Raw genomic sequence first — 17,589 nt, 5'->3', positions numbered from 1 at the left:
GTAAGAACCGCCCACACGAGGCTGAAGCTGACCCAGGAGCCAGGCTGCCTGATCCTGCCCTGTGACTTGGATGAGTAACTTAACCTCTGTATACTGTAGCTCCGGGGCTGGCCTTTTCAGCCACAGTCTGTGTGATTGGAGCCCTCTTGGGTGCCTGGCTGTCCCTGGTGGCTCAGAGTCCTTATCTGGAAGACTGACCAGGTAATGGCGATGTGTCCCAAAGAAAAGTGGGACCATCATTTCTTCCCTGGGTCATGTGCTTACCAGCATCTAGCACAGTCGTCATCCCACTTCAAAAAAGAGAAATGGGTCTTTAGTCACTCGCCTGGGCTCACCCAGCGAGCAATGGCTGGGAACACACCAGCAACAATGAAAGTGAAACCCTGGCAGGTCATGGAGGTGCGCGTCTGTGATCCCAGCACTCGCAGAGGCTGAGGTGGAAGGGTCTGAGGTTCTGTGCCAGCCTGGGCTACCTAGCAACGTGAGGGAGGGGGGGAACAGATGAAATAGGAAGGAAGAAAGAGGGTGAAAGACGGGAAAGAAGGGAGGGAGGGAGGGAGGGAGGGAGGGAGCCACATTGGAGCCCAGCTCCAACACCCCTCTCTGGCCCCACCTCAGGCATCCCGAAACTCCACTCAACAGCAGGCCAGGCCGATTCCCACAAGCCTGCAAGAGTGAGCAGGAGTCAAGTTCTTGGGGTTCACGGCCCACTTCCCAACTGATTGCCCTGTGACCAGAGACTCACCCCAGCTCCCCTTTCATCCTCGATTTCAAAGTTCTCTACACTCAGGCTAATTAGAGAAGACACCTCAGGCTGCAGTGAAGCAGGCATCCTCTTAATTAAGTGCGTCCAGCCGCAGGGCCAGGAAGGCTGCAGACACAGCTAATTCCAGGCTGCCCACTCCCAGGATGTGGTCCAAGCTGCCTTGACCTGGCTGCCATTTCCTTAGGGTCCAAGGCGCCGTCCCTGCACGCTGCTGCTCTGTCCCTGTGTGGTATTTGACTTGTGTGCTTTAAAGATTGTGTTTGTTTGACACTGACCTAGAATAACAGCGACTGGTGACTACACTCAGGAGGCTGTACTCGACGGGTCCTAGCCTCCGATAGTCCAGAGACGGTAGCAGCTTCCTCAAGACCACGGTTGCTTATTTGTTCACAGCTGTGTGGTTAGAGTCTGTCTCCCCCACGACATTCATCTTGGTTGCTTCTTGGTACTCAGGGTATGGACAATGCCAAGCACCTAGTAAGTACTTTGGAATCCTCACGGACCCAACAAATTTGGTTCCTGGGCTGGTATGAGAGGCGTCTGTGCAGACATGGGCAGCTCAGTCTGCCCTGCTCGCTCCTTTACTCTGTAGTTAGCTCAGGGCTCAACAGACCATAGCCATGGCTTGGGGGCCAGCTGTGGCCCTTCATCTGGGTTTGCAAATAAAATTTTATTGAGACACAGTCATGTCCATTTTGTGTAGGAGCTGTGTATTCCACAGCAGAACTTTATAGCTGCAGGAGACCTGGGGAGCCAAACCAGTTAGAGCCTGCCTGGTACTGAAGTGTCCTCACCCCATCACCTGGCTTTCCTTAGTTGAGATGCCTTCTTCTCCTTCCGGGGTGCACTGGGAGCCCCACCGGTGTTCCCACAGCCCCACGTTTCCTTCTACGGTGCTTCCCAGCCTTCTCCCACCCCTTAGCCTTGAGAATTTCCCCAAGATCAGATTCATTTGCAACATAAACCTTAGGCGTGGAAGCTCATCTGTGTTGTGAAGACACTGAAGCCACAGGCAGCCACGCCTGTGGACCAAGCAGGACGCACAAGCCATCATGTCCATGATGGCGGGCCCTTCTGAGAAGGCCTGTTCAAGTAACACCTACTACATTCAGCTCCTGTTGTGCACCTACTGTGTGCAGGCTCCGTTTTAGGTGTGGATGGCACACAGTGAGAACAGCAGGCATGGCCCCGCATCTGCATGCAGTTCCTGGGAATGGTCCCTCAGACTCCAACAGGAGACGGTGTCCGGGCTAGTTCACCTTCAGTAACAACTGTTTCCCAGAGGCCAGCACATAGTAGGTGCTTGATGAGTTTAATAACCTGTTACCTTGAGTGCCTAGGGAATCTTGTGTGATTAGGATGAGTCAAAGAGAGTCAAATTAAGAGCCAGGCATTGGATCGATAGTGGCTTTGGTATGTTTTCAGCATGCCTACTGTTGGTTGTCGGGTAAATCAACAAACATTTGTTTGTTGGTGGCATAATCTGGATCAGAAGGCTGTGGCTGGGCTGCATCACCCCAAGGCTCTGTGATGTCAATGTTGCAAACTGGCCCTCCCTGTTCCGACGTGTGAGTTGACTGTTTTTCACCACGTTTAAAAAATAACACACGCCCAGAAAGCAAACCTCTGGCCTCTGCCAGCACCCACACTCACGTGTACACACCCTCACACAGAGAAAATTTAAAATAATAAAAGCGAATTTTAAAAAACAGCACAGGCACAGAGTGGATTGCTCCTGTTGGGAACTGGGGGGCCTGAGTCAAACTGCTGTGGGCCCAGAACAGAAAGGAGTTGGACACCCCAGGCTCTCAGTCCTCCTGGAAAGGGGTTGGACACCCCAGGCTCTCAGTCCTCCTGGAAAGGTGTTGGGCACCCCAGGCTCTCAGTCCTCCTGGGCAGCAGCCGGTGTGTGCCAGCTCCACGCCTCCCCATTGTCCACCCTGTGAGCCCCCCTTGCCGGCAGGCCTCCGCTCATCCACACTTCCTGTCCAGTTCCTAAAGCCACCAATGGCTCCGACCCCAGGGTGTCGTGGAGGGTCACAGAAGGAGCCTCTGTGGTGGAAGCTGTTCCCTTCCGTTCCCCGATTCCGGGTCAGGGGGTCACTGTTCCCTCTGCTCCTGTGTGGCCCTGCTCAGCCCCGGGCTGAGCCCAGACCCTCCTGTCTTCAGCCCTCACACTCAGCTGACTTCTCAGATTTGGTGCCACCGTCTCCTCCTCTGTCCCTCACGACCCTGGCCGCAGCTGCCACCCCTCTCAGCCCCCCTACTCCTGCGGTACAAAGTCTCGGTTGTGAAGGGCCTCTCTCTGGGGCCAAGAGGACTCCAGGCTCCTTGCTGCCCCTGACTCGAGCTTCTGGAGACCCAGTGGGGCAGGAAGAAGAGGTCCTTGAGGCTGACACTTGGATGGGACAGGGCCAGACACCCGCAGAGGCCGGCCGAATGGGGGAAGGAGGCCCAGAGGCCACTGGAGCCTTATTTTGACTGCCAAGAGCTGCGATGGGGAGATGTGAGACGGGATCTTTCTGATCCTGCACACAGAGCCCGTCAGACCCTTGTGCCTGCCTCTGGGCAAAGGGGGCAGAGGTCACACGGGGGTTGGGGAGTGTCCATGTGAGTGACACTGCCTAGCCCAGCTCCCTGCTCGCAGGAGGCTACCACTCTGCCAGTGTAGAGGGTGACCCATGGAATCACGGGATAGAGAAACTTTTGATTATGTAGATTAAGGCCCAAGCAGGCCTTAAACTCACAGTCCTCCTGCCTCATCCTCCAGAGTGCTTTGGCGACACACCTGGCGCCTTCATACCGATTTGGTGAGTGATTAAGGAATTGCTCGTTTGCTCTCTGTGTGCATCGCTTGTATGTATGCACACATGTGTGTGCATGTATATATGTGTGCATGCGTGCGTGTGCATGCATGCATGCATGTGCATATGTATGCAAGCAGGTGTGTTTAATACGCATCTCCACACAGCATCTACCTTGGTTCCTGGGAAGCGAACTGTCTGCAATTCCGGTTGGCAGAGGCTGTGCTGGTGTGAGTCAGTCTCTGAGCAGAAACATTTGTGCCCTCTCTGCTTGCCAACTGTCCTCCCCTCTGTCTGGGGTTTCAGGGGGCAGCAAGCTGCCTGTGAGTCCAGCACACAGTAGGTCCAAAGAGTCAGAACTGGCTTGCTCCCCTGCGCCCCCTACTGCATCCCTGAGGTATTGGCATGCACTGTTCTCTCATCTCCCCTATCATTTTTCTCACATCTTCTCCCATCTCCCCCCATAGGCCACCATCTTTCCCCATCTCTTCTCACACCTCAGCTCCAGCAGCACTTCCTTGGGGAAACACTCCTTGGGCGTCCAGGCACAGCTGGGTTCCAGGAAGCACCTAGCATCTGTCCGCCGTCATGTCTTCCTGTCGCTTAGACATTCCACGGCTTTTCTAACAAGTGTCCATAGGAACCGACACTGCTCTAGGTTTTGTTCAGGGTTCGAAAGATACAGCTCACCCCCCACACCCAGCTCTCAGTCCATTTGACAGCAGGCGAACAAACCAGGTGGCTTCCTGCTGGTGTGTGTTATCAAGTATACACAAGGGAGGCACAGGGAGGCCGCGCTCAGCGGGGCGGGCTTGGGGCGACAGCACCCAGGGAGGTGGTGTCTGAACACAGAGGTCTGGGCAGCAGATTCAGGGAGAGGAAAGGCCCTGGGGTGGCTGTGAGTGGAGTCTGGAGAGGGAGATCAGGACACAGCATGTAGAGCTATGGACTGCGACCCCTTGGGATTGAATGACCCAATCATAGGGGTCACACATCAGAGATCCTGCATATCGGATATTCATAACAGTAGCACAATTACAGTTATGAAGTGGCAATGAAAATAATTTGATGCTTGGGGGTCACCACAACATGAGGAACTGTTTTAAGGGGTCGCAGCATTAGGAAGGTTGAGAACCACTGTCCTAGAGCCTTGAGTACTGACCCAGAGGACAGAGGGGAGGCTTCAGCACAGGGTCTGGTGTCTCTCTCTAGTCTGATGTTGACTGGCTTCCGAGTCCTGGGTGTTTGGGGATGGGCTGGGGACAGCCACATCTATTCTTATCTGCAAAAATCTGGGTCTCAGGCTGGGGTTTAGGTTGTCGTTAGAAAATAAAGAATGGGACATGAGGCAGATGGGGGAAGGTGGTCTGCCCAGGGCCATTCATGAGCTGGCCACTGCCCATGACCACTGAATCCCACAGGGATCTCCTGGGCCCTGTACAGAACACGGAACAGCCTCCAGGTTATTCTCCCCAGAGAGCAGGGACTGGATGGGACAGAGCCAGTCTCCATCAAATCCTTGGTTATTATTGAACTTGGGGGTCCCAACTTTTCCCCCCAAGTCAGGTCCAGCCGCCAGTGGCTCTCACTGAGCCAATCTAGAAGCAGGAAAGGGCTTTTACTCGTTGTGGCCATGTTGGGAAGAGGGACAAGGAGATGCAGCAAGTCCCCTGCCCTGTTTGATAACATGGGGGAGGTGATTGTTGAGGACACAGACACTCAGTCACTTCGTGTGTGTCCTGTGTGGCCCCGAGAGCCGCGGTGGCTACATCAACCCCACAGCAAAGACACAGACCTGCTGGTCACTGGAGGCCACTAGGCCCTGGAACAGGGCTGATGGGTGGGAAGACACAGCTGCCATGGCATGACCATCCCTAGGTAAACAAGCGGCCTTCCCCCAAGAAGAGGGTCCAGAGAGAAACAGCACTTTGGAGTGGTCAGCACCCCCTCTTGCATTTTTAAATCAATTCCTGCATTCCCCAGCCAGGCAGCTTTTGCTGTATTTTCTTGGGATGTGTGTGGCAGGGATGGAAGGTTCTGGAAACTTGCCCTACTGACCCAGGAATCTGGGGCTTGCCACATCCTGGGAACTTGGGCAGGAGAGGTGAAGGCGTTTCTCTAGGAAGCAGCTTCTGCAGTGGTCAGCGGTCCTTTATCAGGGCCTGGCCCTCTCCACAGCCTGGCGTGGGCCTTGCATTCCAGGACCAAAAGGCCTGTCAGGCTTCCAGCTGGAACTGCCTGGGGGTGGATGGTACTCTGCTCTGCGCCCACCACATGGAAATGGGCCTGGCTGCAGGGACAGGCAGAATACGGTACCCTGGGAGTGTGTCCCGTGCCACCTCAAGGGGGGAGGCTGTGGAGATTGGCTTCAGAGATGGGCAAGGTGGACGATCCCTTGGTGAAAATGTGACCGAGGGGAACAGAGGTCAGTAGAATGGAACCACACTATCCCTAGAGCCCAGCAGCCCCCTGCCTCCCTGGGGCACAGACACAGCCAGGCACAGCCCTGTTGGCAGGCAGGGCCAGATCTTTCTCTGCTGTCCTGAGCACAGAAGAGGCATCCAGCACCCATGGTGTCCTTCCCTAAACAGGACAGTTGGGAGTACCTCCATCACTCCAAAGTGTCCCCAGGGATACTGTGTCATCCCAGATTAGCCCACGGCTTTGGGCCCAAGGTGGAGTTGCTGTATTCTTTTGCCGTGGTCATGGACCTGGATGTGACTTCCCTACCGAGGTTGTTGGGAGATGGAGTTAAACTTGTGTGTACAGCACAAGCCCGCAGCTCGCTCTCTGATTCCTAGGCAGGGGAGGGGTGTAAGCAGCGTGTGTGGCCACCAATACCCCTGTGCAGTCAACCCACTTCCCAGGTGAGAGGTCACGCCCTGGGAAGTCTGTGGGCTAGGGACTTAGTGTCTCAGCAAGGTGTCTGCGAGAGGGGAGCGGCCACTGCACATGTGTCCTGAGCAGCAGCTGGACTCTCACACTGGATTCTGGCACTGCATTCTTACAATGACCTAGGTGAAAATGAAGGTAGGGGACTGTAGTGGGTGGCCGTTCCAGCTTTGACCTTGAAGCACTACCCCTAGTGAGGCAGCCGGTAACTGCCACACCTGCCTACGACCTGCCCCTGGGGCATGGCCGAGATGGGGACCTCTTAAAACCCAAGATGCATTTGTGCCCGCTCTTTCTTAGCCACCTCGTGATTCTGGATGCTGGATGCTGGATTGCAGACCAAGTCAGAGTTCTCCAGAGAACCATGCTGGACTGCACCTCACCTCTCCCGGATCTTGTAACCACTGATCCCTTCTCCACCTGTAAGTCACAAAATAAACCTCTTTGACTATCAGATAAACTGCGTGGAACTGCCTCGTTAGTTGCCACTTTAGGGGATGGTACCGCCCAGTCCTTAAGGGTCGTGGTCTCCCCAGATCATGAATCCCAGTAGACTTCCTGTGGTCTCCCGTCTAGAGTGGGTCACAGGCTAATGTAGCATCGGTCACTGGCTGACTCTGATGGGAGAGCTGGTTTGTTGAGCACAAATCAGGGTTCAGTTATCAAATCAGATGACTGGCACTCTCCTCTCCCTCAGCTGACATCAGGCCCTATCCCAAGCTCTCCAAGTCCCCCCTCAAGCCCTCTGCTCTGGTTGTCACCATCTAGAACAGGCAGTTTGAAGCCCAGAGAAGGTTGATGATCCGTTTATCACTGGATCACCCAGCCAGTGTGAGAGATCTGGATTCCAATGCCAGGCCCTAGGGGAGTATGTCCCTGTCAGGGGAGGGTCGGACCCCCAGAGAAAATAGGATGAGAGAGTCACATGCACGCTTGGGCGAGCAGACAAGGAACTCATTTCTTGTTAATCTGTAATTTAAATCCAGCTGTATCCTCTCTCCTTCTCCTCCTCTGCTTGGCTCTCCCCTTCCGTCCCTTCTAATCCCTTCTCTCTCTCTTTCTTCCTTTATTGGTGGCTGTTCCTAGGCCCTGACACCTGTTAGACAAGCTCTCTACCACCACATAAATCTCCCACCCCAGGACGTAGGCTCCCAGCTTCAGCCTGGCCAGGGTGTACCCTCAGATCTTCTATGCCCGACACCCCCATGCCATTCTCTGCCACATGAATGTCCTCCCCCCAGCTGCCGCCAAGACAGGGTTTCTCTATGTAGCCATGGCTATTCTGGAACTCACTCTATAGACCAGGCTGGCCTCAAACTCACAGAGATCCAATTGTCTCTGCCTCACAAGTGCTGGGATTAAAGACGTGCGCCACCACTGCCTGGCTAGGAATGTCCTTTCTGTCCCCCCCCCACACACACCTTTTATTTTGAGATCAGGTCTTGTTAGTTGACCAGGCTGGCCTTGAACTTGCTTGTTCTTGTCTCAGCCTCCCAAGTAGCTGGCCCAGCATCTTATATTGTCATTAGCTGATGTTGACAGCTCCACAGGACCCTTTGTGTGGCACTGGATCCACCACACTGCAACAGACAGAAAGGAAAGGCTCTCTAGTCTGTGAAGGAAGAGGGATTGTCTTGTTTTTCATTGATTATTTTGTGTTTTGTGTGTGTCTCTGTGTTCATGCGTGTATACAGGTGTGTGTGCATGTGTGTGGGCAGGTGCATGTACGAGCATGTGGGGAGGCGAGTATGCCTGTGTGTTGTGCAGGTGAATGTGTGCGCATGTGCAGATGTGGAGGCCAGAGGTCGACACTGGGTGTGTTCCTCTATCTTTCTCCACCTTAATTTTTGAGATAGCCACTCTCACTGAATCCACGGGGCTGGGCTGGCCGGCCAGGGAGCTCCTGGGATTTTTCCGTGTCCTAGTCAGGTCTCTGCTGCTTTGATAAACACCATAACCAAAAGCAACTTGAGGGAAAGGCTTTGCTTCATCTCTCAGGTCACAGTCCATCACTGAGAGAAGGAAGGCAGGCAGGAACCTGGAGGCAGGAACTGGTGCAGAGGCCATGGAGGAGTGCTTGCTCATGGCTTGCTCAGTTTGCTTTCTTATAGAACACAGGACCACCTGCCCGGGTGGCACCACCCACAGTGGGCTGGACCCTCCCACATCAATCACTAATTAGGAAAATACCCCCGCAGATTTGCCCACAGGCCAATCCTATGGAGGCATTTTCTCAGGTAAGCCAGCTCAACACAGTGCCACCAGCTGGGAAATCAGTATTTAAAACATGAGCCCATGGGGACTTCAGATCCAACCTTAATGGCCTGGCACTCGGCCCTGTGTTTAAACGGAAGTAGAAATGGAGTTTCGGTGGGAAATACTTTAATCTGTGACATCGGGTGAGATTGAATGGAGATGCCCTGTGGGTGAGAGGAAGCGCCTGTCAGCTTGGCTCTGCGGATTTCTTTCCATCCCCTCCCCTCCCATCTCCTCTGCCTCTTTTTTCTTCTCCCCTCCCCCCTCTCTCCTCCTCCTCCTCCTCTCCTTGTTTCTGGTCTTCAGTTAAATGGTACAAAGATTTAGACCTCAGCTCAATTTCCACTGCTCTTTAGTGGTGAGACCTTGGGATAGGTCTTCTCTTTTGGGGCCTCAGTTTCCCATCTGAGAGAGCAGCAGTTTGGTTGGAGATCTGGATACAGTGCCAGAGATTTCCAATCTACAGGAAGGTGCATGTCCCCTCTGAGCTGTAAATAGGACAGACACCAGGGTTCCTGCTTGTCCTGGATCCACTGCAGGCCCTGACCAGGGACTGGGGCGAAACTCTCAGTAAATCTCCCACCCCAGGACCCAGCCTCAGCCTCAGCTTGGCCAGGGCTGTTCCTCTCAGAACTCCTGTCCCTGACCTTGACCTCTGCCACCTGAAGGTCTCTGCAAGGACCGGTCCCTCCGCCTGCAATGTCCTTTTCTCAGAGGCCCTGGAGCAGCTTCCCTGTCCGTCATGTGTGAGGTAATATCACCCCCAACCGGAAGCTCTGTGGCCCTAGCTGACATCCTCTACCAACCTTTAGGAACACCCCGACCAACTGTGAGCGGTGCCTGCCTCCAGTTCGCTCCCTGTGGCTCCCCTTTCCTGTATGAGACCAGAGGGGTGGCACAGCTGCTCCAGCTGGGCACCTTGCACCCAGCCAAGTACAGAGCAGGCTCAGTTCATGCTTATCACAGACAAGGGAACCGAGGGGCAGATGGAGCCCACAGAAGCACCCTGGGAATCAGCGTCCTCTTAATCCACGTCACCGAGGGGCCTGCTGGCACTCTACCTCCACCTGATAATCTGTTCTCAGGGGCGACACCTCTGTGGCTCCAGGTTCCCCCAGCATTAGACCCCCACTTCCTTTGTTTCTTGCCACCACAGGCCTGCTCAGGCCTCTGAGCAACACGCCTGTTCCTTCTGCCTGTTGGTGGCGTTTCAGGCGGCATTTGTCGTATTGAGTGGCGGGCCGCATGCAGGGTACAAATGCATCTTTGGTCCAGGACCAAGGCTGTGGCAAAGTTGAGCATTGAGTGGAGGAGAGCGTAGCAAAAACTACTTGGGTTTATGACACATTTGACTTTGAATTAAGTTTTGGTCATTACATGTTCAGAAACATTTCACTATTGCTGAATTTTTCACAACCCACATTCAGTTACATGCACCGTGTGGGGTAAGGAGGTAGCCCTTTCAATTCTACAGCACCTCAGCTAGAATGACCAGAAACCAGAGAGCAGGGGCCACTTACCTGAGGCCGCACAGCAGGGAAGTGGCAGGGCTGGCTTCAAACTCCAGGTACCCGGATCCTGACCTCAGCTCATTTCCCAGAATTCCTTGCTGGAGGCAGTGCCAGGGTGTTGAGCAGCCTAGCTCTGTGCCTCCAGCCCTTCTGACTCCTCAGGACCAAGAACATGTTGAAAACAAAAGAGGACCAGTTGCGGTGCCTGGCAAGTTCGAATCCCAGCTCTGCGGGCTGGCTGCTGTGCAGCCTGAGGAAGATCCCCAACCTCTCAGACATTCAGTGAGTTCTAGACACGTCAGTGGGGTTACAGGTCCATAAGGAGGGTTGACATCTGGCCCTTCATGGAGGATGATGGAGTTCTGCTGCCTTGGGGTGGGGCTCTCCAGAGGTAGCCAGTGTCACCTATGTTAGGTGCCAATTGTAGAGTTGGTTCTTGGTTCAAATCCTGATCTACTGTTGGCAACTGTGTGGCCCCAGACGGATCATTTCCTTAGTGCCGTTTCTGATTATTTTCTCATTAGTTTATCAAATAATGAACATGTATACTGGGCTCTGTTTCCTATCAGACAGTTTCTAGATGCTGGAGACTCACTGAATGGGCAGGTCCTTCCCCTCCTGGGAACAGCTCAGGCCCTTCTCCACATCTCCAGCACCCAGAAATGCCTGAGAGCGGATGACAGCTGAGGAGATGGGTCAGTGGGTGAGGTGCTTGCCAAGAGCCTTTGCAGAAAGCTGAGCACAGCCCTAGAGAGGCGGAGACGGGAGGATCCTGGTGCCCCGCTCACTGGCAGCTGCTTAGTCTGCTTGGCACATTCCAGACATGTGAGAGACCCTATCTCAATAAACAATGTGGATGGTGCCCTAGGAAGGACACCCAGGGTTGGCCTCCGGCTTCCACATGTTCATGCACACACGTGCAGGAGTATCCTCTTGCTCAGGGGTCTCGCCCTCACAGAGCCTAAGCCCTCCCCACGGCCATGATCAGTCCAGGGCAATCCTGATGGCCCTTGTCCTCCTGTGTATGGCCCATTCTCCCCACCAGACTCTGGTGGCCTGGCTCTGTTCATCTTGCTGCTAGGTCTCTGACATAGGACAGAGCACATAGTAGGTGCTCAGAAAACACTTGTTCATAGTGGGTTCTCAGGAAACCCCTGATCTGGGAATCCATGAGTGGTCTGTTCTGAATGCCCATTGACCCTTGGCAGTGAAGTAGAGGTTTATGGAGAGGTGTCCCTACACACTTGGTGCCCAGTCCTTAGCCTGTGATGGAAGCCCAGTTCCCATGAGTGACAGATGACAAGGCCCACTATATTCTTGGCAAGGACTTCCAGGTTGGGGAATGCAAGGTGCTTTTGCTGTGGACTAGGCAGTGGGGCCTTCTGGTGAAGAGCTGGGGGCTGGACATAGAATGGGACTCTTGGGCAAGTGGCAGCCTCTTCCTGTGTCTCAGGTTCCACAGCTGTGGAGAGGACGTTGGAGTGGAATTCACTTGCAAGCTGAGTTCTCAACTTGGGCACTCACTCCTATGTTGGGGGCTGGAGGGCTCTCTGTGGTGGAGCATCCTGTGCACTGGAGGATATTGTGCGTGACCTGGTCTGTGCTCTTGAGTCGCCAGAACAATCTGACAATCCAAACTGTTCCCAGAGACAGCCAAAGGTCTTGAAGTGCAAGATCAGCCCCAACAACACTGTGCCCACGTGGTAACATCATCATGGCACATGGTGGGGCATGGCCAGCACTCAGGCTATTTGGGGAGCAGAACTGTCACCCGTTCAGGGGACGCCAGCTCTGCTTCCCCCTGGGCAGCTGGCTGCAACACAATCTGATAAACTTCATACTAGCAGCTCACTCTGCATACAGTAGGTACTCAATAAGCGGGCATTCTGAGGAGAAGGAGGAGGGCAAAGGCTTCTGGGGCAGTGCGGAAGCAGCAGAGAGTAATCTTTGCAAGCTGCCCTCTGTAAGTGTCCCTGGGAGCCCTGGGGGTCTCGCACCCACAGAGGATGTTCAGTCACTCGGGCGGAGCCGGGTCAGCCCCCCAGCCCTGCTGGATTTAATAATTAAGCTGATTTTTGTGGTGACATGGTTGGAAGGTCAGAGTGACCAGGCCTGGCCTGGCCTGGCTTTGGTGACGTGGTGGCCCTGAGACTGTGACCTTTTTGAGTCCATAAGCAGGGATTTGTATGCCCTCAAGACAGGTCAGAGAGGCCAAGGTCTACACCATGTTGAAGCCACATGGTCGGAAGAGGCCCCCCCACTGCAGGGAAGCAGATCTGTAGAGGGCACCTCATTCCCCCAGGGGCCACTGTCATGTGCCTTTGCCCCCACAGCCTGTACTTTATTGAGCACCTGCTGTATGCAGGCCTTGACAAAGCCTTTCCCATGGTGCCCCCCTCCCCCCACCACTGCATCATGACAGGGGCCCTGTCCCCTGCCCAGATTCGAGAGGCTCTGACAGTGTCATCCCCAGGCTTGGGCAAGGCTCCCCAAGGCGAGCCACGGGTCACAGGGACACAGCTAGAGTGTGAGGACTGGAGTCCCTCACTTGGCCCGTCTTCCCTCTGTGTCCCCCCCCCCGCTTTCTCTGCCATATTGCTGTGGTCTCAGTCTGCTTCTTTGGCTGTCTCCCCCACAGACCCCCCCATCATCCACACCCTCTCTGCTCCCCTCCATGTCCCTCTCAGCCTGTCCCCCTGCCCCCGCCCCCTTGCTGGCTCCCTGGATGGCCCCACCTCGCCTCTGCACTCAGCCTTTGTCCCCATGCCAGCACATTATGTCCCTGGTCAGAGCCTGACGTCAGGCAGGGGCTGGCGGGCGTCCACGGAAGGACCGGAAGGACGCTGCCGGGCAGGCGGAGGAGCTCAGCTTCCCGGTCCCCCAGCAGTGGCCGCCTGCTGAGCCTCAGCCTCAGCCCCTGCCAGCCCCGGAGGGGCCGGTGCTTGATGGCTGCCTTGCCTGTAAGTGGAGCTGCCGGCTGCCGGCTACTGGCTTTTTCTTCCTCTCCCGTGGACCATCAGCCAGGCAAACAGCACCCGCTGCTGCCCGGCAAGCCCACAGAGGAGACGACACAGCATCTAGTCTCGGCTGTGCGGCACTGGACAAGTCACACGGCCTCTCTGATCCTCAGTTCTGTGTGAAATGAGGCTGGCAGGGCAAGATAGTTCACCAAGCGTCCTGCCGGTCCTGCAGCCCTGACAAGCAGGGGTCCAAAACTCTCCCTGTCTAAACCTCGTTCCTCCAGGAGAACCAGGGCAGGCTGGAGTCACAGTGGCGGGACTCAGCTGGCCACTGGCCATTTGCCCTTTGTGCACGCCTCAAGGGGCCCAGGCAGAAGGGGCCCCTTTTCAAACTCCAAATAGGGTCCTGCTGAGTGGGGAGCCCTCCCAAGTCCAGCCTCTGGTCTCTGTCCCCCATAGGCTAAGTGGGGCTTTTATAAAAGCCTTGTTTTTAAGTTGTGTGCGTGTGTGTGGAGGTGTGTGGGAGTGTGTGGGGGTGAATATGTGAACACAGAGGCCTGAACAACCCAGAAGAGGGTGTTGGGCCCCGGAATGGAGGTGTAAACAGTTGTGATCTCCTGACCTGGGTTCTGGGCACTGGACTCAGGTCCCCTGGAGGAACAGGAAGCCCTGCTAACTGTTGAGCCGTCTCTCTGTCCCTAAACAAGCGCTTTTAAAATGGGGTGTTTCTCGCGCATCTCTCCATGTGTTCCCGAGGCAGCTGTGGTTCCACTGAGGGTCCCCGGGCTTCCCGGTGGTAAAGGAGGCACCAGGCTCGGACTTGGGTCAAACCCAGCCAGTGGATTTGTTTCCCGAATCCATCAAGGTGTGCATGCGGTGAGGTGATAAGGGAGTATGCAGTTGGAGGACGGACGGACGGATGGAGCCGCGCTCTTCAAAGGGCCAGGTCTCGGGCATGTTGCATTCCCTACGCTGCGGACTCCCCCCTCTCTCTTATTCCTGTTTGAAGCATGAGAGAAACAACCAAGTCTCAGGACAAACTGGGCAACTTAGAAACATACTCTATGGTTTTCAAGGAAATATAGCTTAGTAACGTGTGCCTGTGTGTGTGTGTGTGTGTGTGTGTGTGTGTGTGTGTGTGTGTGTGTCTGTCTGTCTGTCTTGTGTGTATATGTGAGTGTGTGTGTATATGTATGTAGGTGTGTATGAGTGTTTGTGTATTGTGGGTATATGTGTATGTGTGTATGTACGTATATATATATATATATATATATATATATAGACAGGTGTTTGTGTGTGTGTGTGTGTGTGTGTGTGTGTGTGTGTGTGTGTATATGTGTGTGTGTTGTATGTGAACATTTGCACAGAGACCAGAAAAGGACCTTGGGTATCCTGCTCCCTCACGTTCCACTTTCTTCCCTTTGAACCAGGGTCTCTCACTGGACCTAGAGTTACGTTGGTGGCCAGTGAATCCCAGGATCCTCTGGTCCCCCACGTCCCACAGTGCCAGGATTAGAGGCAAGTGCATGACCATGCCTTTTGTTTAATGTGGGCTCTGGAGATTTGAACTCAGGTCCTCGCGCTTGCTCAGCAAGTTTTTCCCCACTGAGCCATGCACTCAGCCCTCAGCTAACATTTTCTATGGCTTTTCCTGTGGCTTTCATTTGCATTTTTCATGAAAGCAAAGCCTGGCTGCCTATAGTTTTTTCCTGGAATGCCTTTGCCTGCTGGTATTATTGGAACCTGTTAAGGGGTCTGAAGGCTGTCCTGTGAGAACTAAGTCTCTCCTTCTCGCCAGTGAACAGTTAGTTCCCAGGTTCCTCCTCACTTCTCCACCATCACCAGACACGTGATCTCCAGGGCCTGCCCTCCATATGACAATATAACGACAAGAGGAACATGGAGGACACAGCTCAGCTGTGATCTCACCCCCTTCCACATGCCGGAGTGCATCCTGGCCCACCTTCCCCCCTCACTGGATGAGGAAATGCTGTTCCAGCACCAGCCTGTGGTGTTTGGTGTGGTTGTTGTAGTCTCAGGAGGCGGGGATGGACGGCGACGGCACTCTCCACAGACACAGAGCAGGTCCACGATGAGTATTTCCTGAAGAAAGGAATGGGTGAATGGGTAGGTTTCCTAAAGACACCCCCAGCCCACAACTCTGTCCACGGCCTGGTGTGGGTGCATCTTTCTGCCTCTCTGCCCAGCCAGCTCCTCTAGCCTCGGTTCTGATGCCTACGCTGGGGACACCACAATAAACATGTCTTTGAAGTCAGCCAGAAGCCTCTTGGCCCCACACTGGGGAGCACTTTTTCAAACGCAGGCAGATTGTTAATAAATTCCTTATGATCCTCTGTGCCCCAGCCCTCCGGCCAGTTGACTCCCAGCTTGACAGTTTGCCCTGCTCCAGCGCCCATTGTTCCCTGGGACAAGTCAAGATTTACTGTTAGCCTTGACATCATGTTTTTCTGCAGAAGCCTGAGTAAAGACCTGCTCCACAGCCCCACCCCCACCCCACCCCATCCCCATTCACTGGAGTCCCGGACCTGGGTATAACCCTGGCTGCCTCGTCAAGGATGGCGTGGTGTGTGCCACACCTGTTCCTAGCCTAGGGCCTGTGCCCTGGCTGACCCATCTGCCCGGAGCCTGCTTCCGCTGGAGATCTGCTGGCCTCGCACCCTTACATTCTCCGGGTCTCTGTCCAAATGTCACCTTCTCAGAGGGGATTTACCAGGCACTGTTCCAAACGGGCATCTTGACATTTACACAGCTTCTGTGTCTTCGTAGATGTTTCTCCTGGATGCCCTTAGCGCATGGGAGGCTTTATACGTTAATATTTGGGAGCGTCCTTTTTATCCTGCTCTTTTCTCTCTTCTGGAAGACCCGGCAGACAAAACTGATCCTGGAGCCTTTCGGGAGCTACAACTGCCCTTCAGGAGGGAGATGGCCTCTATCCACCCGCTCTAGCTCCTGAGCACTCTCGCAGGCCAAGACTCCCAGTGACTGAAGGCTGCCTACTGGTCCAGGCCGTGGCTCTCTCTTAGCTTTGCGGAGCTGGGTGACCCGTGAGGGTGACCAGGGTGACGCAGACTCGTCACCCTCTCTGCGCTGCCTCTGACTACAGTGGAGGCTCAGGCACAGGAAGGTGCTGGAACCTTCTCACATTCCTCTGCAGGCCCAGCCAGGCCTTTACCTGGAGAGCTGACCTTTGCCCCACTTCCTGGCCTCCAGCACCTGGCCCACACTGAGGGAGTTTCCCCTACCGTGAGAGATGCCAGAAGACTCACTTTCCCAGCTTCCCTTGCGGCCTGGGTACAGGTACTGAAAGGCTCTGCCAGCCTGGCAGTCCTCACCAGAGACCCCAGCTAGGGGAGGCTGGCAGAGAGGTCTAGGGGAGGCCAGCCAGCCCAGGGGGCTGTGGAGGGGTCAACACCTGGAGGCTGTGACATGCCAGGCCCAGCTATCGGCCTTAACAGGACGATTACAGAGAGAATCACAGTGAGAAGCAGCAAAAGCATTCAGTACGGCTACCTAGGGAAGAGCAGCAAATAAAGAGGCCCAGTGACCCCCAAATCCTCTCTGGGGTCCCAACTTGAGGTTTAGTTTTAATAGAGGCAAAGAGGCCTGCATAGCTAAGAAGTTCCAGACATGTTGGTCCCGCCCATGCCCATCTTTTTTTTTTTTTTTTAAGACAGGATCTCCTGTAGTTCAGGCTGGCCTCACACTCGGTCTGCAGTTGAGGACAACCTTGAACTTCCGATCCTCCTCTTTAGTGCTGGAATGACCCATGCGGAACCCTTCCGTAGGCTGGGCCTCCCTGCTCAGCCACCTCCGGGCTCCGCCCTCTCTGGCTGCCACTGTTGGGCTCCAGCCTCTGCCAGGCTCCAGCCTCTGCCAGCAAGTGGTCGGACAAGTTGTTGGGACTGTGCGAACTTTCTCAGAGTCAAGCTCCCCAGCCCTGGCACCAGGACCGGCCTCTCCCCTGTGTGGGGTTCCTAGAAGTTACAGATTCTCTGAGACCTCTTCCTCCGGAGGGGAGGACACAGCATCCCTGCTTAGATCGTATTCTCTCCTGATTGGACAATTACAAGAGCAGAAGGCAGGACTCTGTGTCCCAGGAACAGAGATGTTTGCGAAGAGGCCTCCCTTGGCCTGGCCCGGTAGCTGAGGCTCCTCAGGTTAGGGTGGTGGATTCCATTGCCTCTGAGGCACTGACAGACACTGGCCATCGTGGGCAGTGACTTCCCGTGGAGGATCCTATATTCAAGAACTACTGAGAAGTGGGCAGCTGTGATAGCTTACTCTGGCCCAGGAGGCAATTATTCTGACAATGGGAATTCCTGTCTCAGCTTCCAGAATTAGGTCCTATGTCCATCTGAGCTTGGGTGCAAGGTGAACCG

This window comes from Peromyscus leucopus, chromosome 4 (assembly GCF_004664715.2).
Source record: "Peromyscus leucopus breed LL Stock chromosome 4, UCI_PerLeu_2.1, whole genome shotgun sequence".
In the NCBI taxonomy this organism is placed as follows: domain Eukaryota; kingdom Metazoa; phylum Chordata; class Mammalia; order Rodentia; family Cricetidae; genus Peromyscus; species Peromyscus leucopus.
The sequence above is the reverse complement of the archived record's forward strand: the minus strand, read 5'-3'. Positions refer to the sequence as shown.